This window comes from Gavialis gangeticus, unplaced genomic scaffold (genome assembly GCF_001723915.1).
Source record: "Gavialis gangeticus isolate Ggan-Ray unplaced genomic scaffold, GavGan_comp1, whole genome shotgun sequence".
NCBI classification, from domain to species: Eukaryota; Metazoa; Chordata; order Crocodylia; family Gavialidae; genus Gavialis; species Gavialis gangeticus.
Window position 1 is genome coordinate 72,130,942 of NW_017729032.1, and position 12,094 is coordinate 72,143,035.

Genomic DNA, 12,094 nt, shown 5'->3' on the forward strand with positions numbered 1-12,094 from the left:
TCCCTTCCGACCCTAGAAACTATGAAACTATGAAAATTGGAATGATGTGAGAGGTGGGATTGCATGTATATTTTAATTTTTTTCCCCTTTGTTTTCTGCAGTATACATTTCAGACTCTTTTTACACAGGGCATGTTTTGACACAAATGCTAAGACACTTATTGTATATTTCTGGGATGACTTGTTGCTTCTTCCAGGAAATGTAACTCTGCTTCTCACAAACTGGAGAGGCACCAAATAGGCAAATGAGTGGATTACTACCAGGTCCTGACTGGAGCATCATTACACCAGCTTAAGTTGTGTAAAACTAAAAAAGTACCAAACTTCAAGCTTCAGTATTCTGACCTGAGGTGATTTAATGCATGTGATGGGTGCAGAGTTTTCTATGGCAAAGAGAAAGAAAGAAAGAAAGAAAGAAACACGAGAAATAAATAGGCATGGGGGAAAAAAGAAGATATGTGAAATAAAAAAGTAACAAGCAGCTTAAAAGAAGATGCCAGTACCCACACACAATTTAAAACAAACTCTCGCAATTGGTCCTGTACCGAGTTGGAGGGAATACTTCTTTTCTAGAGGTAAAGACTTGAGAGGTGTTTGCCCTCAATCAGTGCAGGGCTGATTTTTCTCCCTGGGACTAGTAGAATATCAACAGGTACAGAAAAAATATGGAAAAACCTATTGAAAAATCAGAGATAATTAAAATAATTGTAGAATCATTGGGAACTATGGTAAAAGGATACAGAATAGAAAGTCTCAAGCTATATGCAGGTAATTTAACTTTAATACTATTGATACCACAAAGAGGGGTGCTTAGATAAGAGATTCCTGTCAGTACTTTTAAGATGAGCCAAATCTTTACCAAATGAGATGATCTTTACCAAAAATTGGTAGAAGTGGTAGAACCTAAATCTTGTCATCAAATATTTTTTTTAAATCTAAAACAGTTGCCAAAAGACCTGAAAGTACATTTTCATGGATCATCTGTTAGGATGATTGAGGTTTTAGTTTGAGAATATCAACATCAATAAACATGTGGACTTTTGCACTTATCTTTAGAGCTGGAGGCTTGAACTAAGCTCATGCTTTGGCCTTGCTGGATATGGAAGAATGGGACTGGTTGCAGGTTATATCAGTGGCTGGCAGCCTATGGCCTGTGGGCTGGATCTGCCCCCCAGAGCCTTTGAATAGCCTGTAGAACCATGCTGGCAGCAGCATTTGGTGCTGAGGGCTCTCCCTATGCTGGGCTGCAGTCTGCCTTCTCCGGCTCTGGTAGAGGGGGAGCCCTGCCCATGTCCTGCCACCATTGGGCAGATCAAGGGGCTTTTACTATAGTGCTCCAGCTGAGAGGAGGGGAGAAGTATCAGTGGTGGGGGCTGTAATGCCCTCACATGACCAACTTGTGCTGGGTAACAAGATTATACCTTTGCTGTTCAGCAAGGGTTGAATAAATGATTATTGGATATACAGTGTTTTTTGTTACACTAACATTCTTGGCAGTAGTGTTCTTTATCTGCTTTGCTCTTTGTCGCTTTCAGTCATTGCAGTAATTTTATTAACAAATAGCTAATAGGGATGTACAGTATTTACTTGCATCCACAGCTGACCCAGGCTCTGGGCAGGCCCCTGCCACTTGCCACAGACCAATACAAAATACAGAAAATTCAGTCAAGTGTAGAACTAACAAGATCTAAGCCAAATGTAAAAACTTAGACTTTTTTTTTCTTTTTCATGTTGTTTCCCCTAACTTGCCTCATTATTGTGTTGGTTTAACTTGCCTCCTTATTGTGTTGTATACTTTTCAGTTGTGTCTTGTTTTGACCTGCAAAACTCTCAGCATGCTGTCTTTGAAAAAAACTATTGAATGCAAAAGGACTGCATTCTTACCCTTTCAATTGTATGTGCCGGTAGCAATCTAAGCGAGATTTCAGCAAGGCAATGTTGATTTTGCTTAACAATTCCTGAACATGTGGGTGTGACTCCTCTTCACTGTTGAAGGTGTGCATACCGATACCCTTACAACTTAGAAAATTGCTTTTAGACTGACATTTCCCACAATACAAAAGAGTGGATATTTTTTTAATGGGCATAGAATAACGAACTCTTCTGCTCTTTCCCGCACCCCACTCCAGTCACCATTCCCATCCCTTAAGAATTGCCTGGAGAAAAGGCCCACTAGCTGGGACTAATTGGGATCTCCTAGGAAGGCAGCAGTCTTCTGGACATAATTAAGGATCAGAGACAAAAGGAAGTATGGAGTGGTTATTGGGTGGTGTCAGTTTTGGGGTAAGAGAATAGCAGAGCCATGGAATCAACTAGTTTAATAAAGTATTGATGACTGGCCTGAAAATGAGCAGCCAGGTTTTTTTTCTGTTGTGAAAGGAGGAAAATGTATTTCAAATCCTTTTTTCCCTCCTTCTTCTTCTTTAGAAGAACTGTTTATTGGCTTTTATGTCAAGAACAGAAATGTATTTAGTCACCCTGACTCTGAGGAGAAAGGAAAATTGGGCCACTGGATCTTTTTCTAAATAGGTTTGGCAATAAAAGGTTCCTTTGACTATAGACAGAGGTGGTTCAACATGGCTTAATACCAGGAGGAACAGTTAAAAACAAGACTTCTGGAAATAAAATTGGCATTTTGGTCAGAGAACCATAACACTCTCTGCCACTTTTAACATCAAGTCCATGGTCCTGTTCCTCAGGAGGGCCATGCAAAAGTGAAATACTTTTTTGGATGGTGCCTTTCTCTACAAGTCAGGACCTGCATGCACACAGGTGTCTTCTAGGAGTGCCCATCTTGCTTCATTTTTGTGGGCACACAATTTAGTAGAGATGAATAATCTGTCTTGGACTGATTCCCAGAGCGGATCTTCTATATTTCAGTAATCTATGTATTCACCAGGACCACAGACAAGTGGAAAGCTGACACTTGCACATACTCTCTTTGCATTTGTAAATATCCAAGTTGAAATACAGGTGATAAGTCAAAGTTTTGGTCATCCAGCCATCCATACCCCTGTGTGAAAACTCTTAGATTTTTGCTTTCTCTCCTTTGTCTTTATTTTTTTCCCATTACCTCTTCTCCATTCTTAATGATAAGGTTAATACAGAAGAGAAATACAGCAGTCTTCACTTAATGTCCCTCATTGAATTCATTAATTTTGCTTATGCCTGTGTAGATCATCCTACATCTGAAAACATTTCACATTTACACTTAACAGTAACCAAGCATTTTGCGTGTGTTGCTCTCTTATTTCACAGTCAGTTCTCAAACTGAGAGAATTGCAATATGTGCAGTAGAAGTGTTTTTATAATTATCCAGTTAATTTTCCATGCAGTGTGTCTTTTTTACTCCTTTATAGTGTCCTTTATCTTTCTTCAGTAATCAAAGCAGCTGTAAAACCTATTATAAGCAGGATTCTCTCTTCCTTTTTATTCACATCCTGCATAATGCAGAAAGACTTGTGTGTGAATTCATTGCTCCCTCTCATAAGCACCTGACCATATTTATTAAGCTTGCTTGCCAGGTTAACCGGATTTCCGTTAATTCTGTGTATACTCCCATGTGTATATACAATGGATGGTTATCGTCATTTTCTAAAATAAGTTTAAATAAAATAATTCCTTCATACCTAATTAAAATATAAAGAATAACCTGCAACGTGGTGTATTTTCTGTGGCTGTTGGAACTTTCACCCCCTGGCTTCTTGGTATAAAAAAAAAAAAAGATCAAGCTACAGAAGGTCATCTTGACAACTTTGGATCCAGACTTCTTTGGGTTTGGGTGGTGCTGCTGAGTATTAGGAGAAGGTTTGACAGGGAACACTGTGACCCCATCCTCTTGTTTTCCTCCTCTCTCCCTCCTATAGTCAAATAATAATAGTAATACTAACACTGCATGCAGTAACTTCACTGTGTAGGTGTGTGCTTGGCTGCTTTGAAGAATAGTATTCCTTACAGAGTACATTTATCAAACTTTTCATTCATGATTTTTGATAGTGACAAATCTAGATGTGACATCTTTTTACACATTATTTTGATTCTATTAAGTGCGTATTATTTATTAATATTTAGCAGCTTCCAAAAATGTAATTGACACCTCACGGTACTAGTGTAAATAGTGTATAGTTGAAGTTGCTTAATGGGGATGCCTTGGTGGATTATAGTGGAGGCTAATTAAGTTATCTCATGTTACAATGTTTCCAATTGTTGTGTGACTTTGTTGCCATATGTATCTATAATGTAGGTTTACTTCTTGCCTCTCCCTATTCATTTGTTAAATTTGGTTTCTTTCATGTATCAGTTCTTCTAAAATACTAACATTGAAAAAATGAACAATCTGCTTCCAGATAGTTTCAGGTTCCCATTTTATGTGAGAGAGACCTAGAGTAACTGCTGAGAGCAGGGAGTGAACTTCTCAGTGACATGGTAACACCTCTGACCATAATTGTGAGGCATGTATGCTGAGAATCATCTCAACAGAGCATCTTGAAAAAATACAGTCATCCTCTTAAATAGAAACAAAAACAACAAACTCAACAATCCTTCATGTTTAACAAGGGAGAAATAAAGTTCTGAAATATGTCCTACAAGATTCTCTCCTGATATCATTAGTATTCTGTTTAATTGGGGCCAGGATCAAACTCACTTCCTTCTGGAAAATGTGTTATCTAGTAGTGTTATATCCCATGCTTAGTTCACTCAGGTGTTTGTGAAACTCTTATATAACAATAACAAGTGAATTAATGCTTCTGAAAAAAGTAAAATATGAGTAAAATCATAGAAGTGGCAAGGGATTTATTTTTTTTGTTTTTTAAACTGGTTATTTCAAGTTGATGGTTTCCTAAAAGCCTACAGTCATAAAATAAATTTATTCTATACAGCATTGCCACTGAAGCAGTGACCGAATAGGTCACTAAATATACAAGAAAGATGCATTTACACTAATTTTAGGACTGTAGGCCAGTCACGCTAGGTCAATATTTATTAAATCAGCTCACAGATCAGGTAATTATTACCACAGATCAGGTTTTTTTACTCTGTCCCCATAGTTATAGAATACAGTGAGTAATCTAAGGTCTTCTATAGTTAAAGCTTTTTTATCATTATATCATCTACTTGTTTATAATATTAACTATAATAATTCATTGATTATTTAAATTACAGTAGCACCTAAAGTAAGCTAGGTATGATAGTACCTAAAATAATAAGGGACAGTTTCTTTGGTCTTAAATTGTAAACTTTTCCAGATGAAGAGTAGGGGGAAAGATATAGTATACAAGTAAGGTGATTAAGATGGTGTGACTGGTTTCTGGGGATTTCTTTTTATTTTATTTTATTTTATTTTTGCTTTCCTCTTGGTAAGCAAAGGAGCTTGGTAACAACTGAGTCTGGGAGTTCCTGACAAGGATGTACTAATGCTCTTTTTGGTATTTGGAAAACTTGGCTGTTCTTAGCCAAAGGATCTCACTCTTCTCCTCTTCAGGATCATATCAGCGTCTAAATTTGGGGTCAGAATTGAATTTTCCCCTGAGGTCAGGTTGTCGAGGACTGTGTAGTGTAGGAGTGGGTAGGGTTACTGTATCAAAGAAGAGGACACCTGTGGCAGGGGGGTGGTACATGATTGCGGGGGGCAGTGGTATGCCCGTGCCTTGCCTCTGCCCCTCATTCCTAAGCCACAGCCTCCCCAGCCCTGCCAGTGCCCCTCACTCCTGACCCGCAACCCCTGCCCACCAGCCCTGCTGCATACACACACGTATACTCTCTCTCTCTTAGTGTCTCTTACCTGGGAGTATCTTGCTGGGGCCTGCGCACAGACAGAGCATGTGACTCCTGACAGCCAGTCACCTTGCCCCCTGCTCCCAAGCAGCCAAGCTGCTAGTGCCCTGGAAAGCAGAGGCAGAGCAAAAACCCAGACATTTGCTTGGATTCAAAAAACCTGCCCAGACAGTAGCACAGAGAACCAAAAAAGAGGATATGGCCGAGAGAAACCAGATGTATGGTAACCCTAGGGGTGGGCAAAATGGCAGATTGGGCCAGCGGCCGGACTCCATTTCCCAGCAGCCCCTGCCCATGTGGCTCCCGGCTATTCTCAATGGAGAACCCAGGAGCCCGGAGCTGTGACAGAGCATGGGGCAGTACAACTGGGGCTCTGCCCTGGCCCTTGCCCCAGTTCCAGCCCACCCATCTTGCTCCTGGCTGTAGCCCCATCTCAGCTGCGTGGCCACACACTCTGCCCCTGCGAGTCCTGCCCCCAGGCTTAGGATCTTCTGAACATATATTAACCAAGTTGTTCCTTGTAGTAGCAATGTCAGGGCATTGGCAGTGCTCTTGTCTCCCTTGCTTTTACCTGTATCATGCATTGGAGTGTTCTTGGCTTTTCTGTTTTTTTGCCTTATAGTTGCATGAGGGTTTAAAATGGTGATTTTGAGGAAACCTTGCATAAATGATTGTCTGAAAATTCAGGAGACTCCACTCGTGGCTGAAGAGGCCTCTCAGTCCAGAGTTCCTATTGGTATTGAATTTGCTTTCTTTATTTTTTGATACAGATGTTTCCATCTGTTCATCAGCCTTGCCATATGGTTGGTTAATTCGTTGCAGGGATCATTAAAGAACTGGGTCTAGAGGAGGTATTGGAAATAAAAAAGGATACTGGGCCTCCTTGTTCAGTTCGGTGTTCCATGTGTAAGTACTAGGAAGTAATTACAGAAAGCTAAACTACACTTGAATAAGTAAAAGGTGTTTGGGAAAGTGACAACAATTTTGATTCTTCTGTCATGTCTGTCTAGATGTCATTAATCACAACACACACACACGTATACATCTCTGTGCTTTTGCCCACTGCTTCTAGCCCCAAGCATCCAAGCTGCTTGTGCCTGGGAAAAGTGTAGGCAAAGGAAAAACCCAGACATTTTCTCACATTTTAAAAACCTGCCCAGACACAAGGACAGGGGGCTAAAAAAGAGGTGATGTCTGGGAAAACTCTGATGTATGGTAACCCTATAACTGGCAGCCCATAGGCTGCACCCTACCTAGGAGCGGTTGAAATGCAGCTTGCAGGCTTCTTTCTGCTCAGTTGCCGCTCCTGCCTTACCATTGCACCTGCTGCTGTCTCAGCAGCTAGAGTCTCAGACAAGGCAGCATAGTAGGAGGAGACCCTGTAAGCTTGCTGCCCATGTGGCAATGGGGGAGGGACCTGGTACTCCTTGTGCATCAGTGATGGCAGGGGCTCATGCTGCTTGTGTGGCAGGGGCATGGAAGGACTCAATTATGTGGCAGCAGCAGTGGGAGGGCTTGTGTTGCTTATGTGTTCGTGGCGAGGGGGATGGGAGGAGGTGAGATGGGGCTCACCTATGTGGCAGCAGGGGAGGTTGCATGGTGGTGGTGATGGTGAAGGCTCTCACTGCTCCCATGATGGTAGGTGGGGTTGATGTTGCTGTGCACTGTACGGACCTTGGGAGCCCAAATGGTGTGTGGCGTGCAGCCCAGGGGCGACAATCAGTGCAGCCTGCAGGCCCCAGCTGTTGTGAAGTAGGACCACCCTGTTCTGTTTGATTTAAAATCACTTTACACATAATGGTTTTGTCTCTTGTGAGTGTGAATTCCATACAGTGAGAGAGAACCATGAATTAATCTCCTCACATTGTATTATTTATTTGCATTTCGGTTACACCTGTGGGTTGTAACAGGGTAACTTCCATTAAAGATACTGATAGGAGTATGTGCATAATATCAGGTAACAGTGTGGTATGCTTTCTAAACTGAGTGAAGAAGTGAAACAGAGTGAAGGTCTGAGTGTTGGGAAGGGATACTGAAATAGTTAAGTCCATTTTGAGTATTTTGTTTAAAGCTGTACTTAACTTCTATTCTCTTATCTGCATGTACCCTGCAGGTGACAGGCCTCAAGCCTGGATCTTTCCTAGAGTGATTCATGTGATTCTTCCACTTCTAGATGGAGATCTGGGCTTCGTTAGCATGTGTAAAGACTATGTTTAATGAGCTGATTCAGTGAAGAACTCCCTTCAAGAGAACGTGACCAGACAACCTTTTTGACTAAAGTATTTCCTTTAATCATAAAAGTAGGCACAAACCATTACATAGAAAAAACAATTTTATAACAATAACCAGGTCTGCATAACTGCCTTGTCAGAAGCCTTTTCCGTCTCTGTGAAGCACTCTAGGAATGCCCATCTTCTTCAGATCCCCTTAGCAGGGGTCTGCTTCTTTTTCCCCCTGAGGCAGGGAATATATTCTTTATAAATTAGTTGAGAGGCTTTGTTCTGCTCAGTTTCTCAAGTTTGGATCTTGCTGTCCAAATTAGTTAGGTGGGCTTTTCAGGGATCTGAAGGTAGGCCATCAAGCAAAATGTTTTTGTATTGTTCCTGAAGTGCTGGCAGATGGGTGGCTATCTCATAATGTCCTATTTACTCCATGGTTTTTTTTTCCTAACAGCTTGCTATCAGTCTAAACCAGTGGTGCTTAAACATCCATCAGGCTGGATGGGCAGTGCCTGGTTCCTCCTTGGGCCTAGAACAGGCACAGTGGGGCCCCATCTGGCTGCATGGAAGGGGGTGGGTGGTAGCTGGTCCCCACCCAGTCATGTGGGAAAAGGGGACATGACCCAACCTAGCCCCATGGGGGAGCATGATCCAGCCCCAAAGGTGAGGGGGCATGGCTCAGCCCTGTGGGTGGAAGGGGGTGTGGCCTGGCCCCAACTTCGCCCAGTGGGAGGGAAGGGAACATGGTCTGGACCCATGGGAGGGAGGCATGGGGAGAAGGGAGCATGGCCCTGAACCAGTTGTGCAGGGAGAGCGGGGTGTGGCCTGGCCCCAACTTCGCCCAGTGGGAGGGAAGGGAACATGGTCTGGACCCATGGGAGGGAGGCATGGGGAGAAGGGAGCATGGCCCTGAACCAGTTGTGCAGGGAGAGCGGGGTGTGGCCTGGCCCTGATTTGGTCTTGTGGTGGGAGCAGGGTCATGGTCCTCCTAGAACCCATCATACAGGGCTTGGGACTTTAGCAGCAGGGAGAGGTGGTGGTTTTAGCTGGTGGTCTTAGCTCCCCCACTGCTAAATTTCCTGACCCACCAGAAGCCCTGCAGGCTGGTTGCTGGTCTACTCTGGTAAAACTCTGTATGATGATTCCTGGAGATTCAGCTGAATTAATTTTAAATGTGATGGGACCTAGGGGATACAGCTAGCAACATTTTTGTACACCACTGATTAAACTTGCTCTACAGCACGTTTAACTGAAATGGTGGCAAAATGGAAGTTTTTCTATGTTATGGATCCTACCAATTTTGAAATAGTTTAGCTGAATAACTGAAAAGGTTGTGATGAATTTCCCAGTGTTGATAAGACAGTGAAAATTTCAGCATTTTGCAGGCCTTAAAAATTAGATCTCTTATTTTTTGTACCCAACTTTAGGCTCACACATTAGCAAATCTTGACCTCAATATGCACATTTGTGTGAAAGATCAAGTCAACTATAACATATTTTTAAATGGGGAAGTGTAAATATTTAACTTGCCTACTCAAGAGAGCTTGTCTCACAGGCTTCTGTACTTGCCGGACTGTACAAGGCTGTAAACTTCGGCACTGAAGGAGGCTAACCCGTTGCTGTAAAAGCCAAATTAACTGTGTCTGTCAAGAAGCATATGAAGCAAACCAGAATGTACAGTGGCAGAGCTTTTTTCCTCTTTAACTCTCAATTTGTTTCCATTTAAACACTTGCTTTGTCCCTGCCATGACATACAGGCACGCGGTTAGTTTTTAAAGGCCGGGAGTGACTAAACTGCAAACTTGTGAAATAACGCTTGTATATCATTTTGGAAGACAAACATTCTTGCTCATCACCTGAAGGGCCCCAAACCAGGGGTCTTTCTCTTTTGCAGCCCAGCCTTTAAAAATAAGAGTGCCTACTGTATGCTTCTGTTTTTTATTTTTGCATTCCATTTCCTAAAAGCCTAAAGTCTAGGAAAAAAATGCAGCGAACGTAGGGGAGTTTATATCTCCTTTTCCTATATATAGTGTGCACAGAAAGACATTGTATGACAACATTTATGTCACCTTTTGAGTTGAGGGTTTGACCTATAATCTTGGTCTCCTGGTCTCCAGTTCCAAGATTTATCCATCAGATCCTAGTAAACCTTGGGATGAGAGGGAAGAGAAGCTCTTTAGAGATACAAAAATGACCCAGAAAGGGAGATACATGGTTTAAACATAGTATTTGAGTGGCAAAATGCTACGGTAATAGCAGCTGTTTAAGTACTTAAAGAAGGGGTCAGCAACCTATGGCGTACTGGCTAGACTTGGCCATAACTGATCTATTGTACTAAATTTATAAAACCAACAAAAAGGCATTTGTGCACCTGTATCAGGTTTTTCAGGGTTCTCATATTTTGCATAAGAATGTGCAGTGCAGAATCCAAATAGATTTCCTGTCTATCAGGCAAATGGAAGATAGCATTAAAATTATGTGGATGGAAAGAGTGAGTGTACAATATGCCTCCCACAGGAGCTGGAAAATATTCTCTGACTATAGTGACATAGTGGCGTTTCCAATACTGTGAGTTTTTCAAATAAGAAAAAAAAATGAAAGCATACTGTGCTACAGAACTCTAATGAAATTCCTTTATGGGGATCTTTAATTGATTTTTTTTTTTTTAACTTGGCCAGCAGTAGAGAAATTGCTGCTATTCAGCTTGGTTTTTTTCATCCTGTCCTCAGGTATACTGCAGTCTGACTTAATAAAATAACTCATAAAATTATGTCTAGGTTATTGCTCCGCTTATACATTAAACAAGGAACCAGATTCTGCCGTACCGTGCATATCCCCTTGTATGATCCCACTGAAACCGTAAGGGTTGGAAGTGAGGGAAGCCAAAACAGTATTTGTTTCTCAATTATTAAGTGTCACTGTAACCAGTAATTAAGCAGATATAGTAACTTACATAAAATTAATCCATTTTGCTTAGCAAGTGACTTGCTCAGGTATTGTTTAATTACTGGTAGATGTTGTTTCATATTCATTAGATATAATTGCATCTGGAATGTTTCCATTCAGCTGCTAAACTCACCTGAAAATCTGGATTTTTGCCTCCAGTGCTATACATGATGCTCCCTCTTCCACACTTTCACTGTTGCCTTTAGTTGTGCCCTATGTTGGCCTCTTTGCACCACCAGTGTTCCCTCTTGGGTGTTTGTGCTTTTCCCATGCCCTTCTCCCTGCCTAGAATGACCTCTGTATCCACTGTGCTAGGCTCTGTCCTTGAAATCATTCTTTCTTCCACAAAAGCTACAAAATCTAGCCCACAAGAACACTTACATTAAGCTTTTCCTGATTGAAAACAAAACCTGCTTTTTACGGTTATAATGTTCTCAGTCCTTTTGCATCTCAGTGTGTTTGTGTGATCAGCCACTGCTCCAAGTGCTTATAGAGCCTTTATCTGTGTCCTGTGCAGCTCTAAGCCTGGTCTCACAGCTTGACAAACAATAGATTGTAACAGTTCAATAACACAGACAGAATATTGGAAATATATTGGGGAATCTAAGGGACCATATATTTCCCTTGACTATGCTCATGTACTCCAGCTGACTTCAGTAGAAATGGTGCATGTATATCTTAGGACCTAAGCATTTGAATAATTCCTGATTAGTGTGAGGATTATAAATTTGAAGAGCGAACACCAGATGTCAGAAGCTATTTCATTTAAAAAATAAGGTAGGGTAGAATAGAATACCATGTATTAAAATGTAATTGTGTGCTTGTATTTATCCCCAAAATCTATTTACATAGAATAACAAGTTAGACACTGGTAGTATAAGACTGTAAGGATGGCAGCTATTCGGAAACCATTCTCAATTTCATAGTTTTCATAGATTTTAGGGTTGGAAGGGACCTATTAGATTGTCGAGTCTGACCCCCTGCCCTGGACAGGAAAGAGTGCTGGGGTCAGATGACCCCAGCCAGGTGCTTGTCCAATTCATTGATTCCTTGCACTGTTATCCTGTAATACACAGGCTGACTGATTGGCTTGTGCTTCGTGTTTACCAGCAGCTATATTTGTTAATATTCTTTCCTCCCCGGACACATCTTACA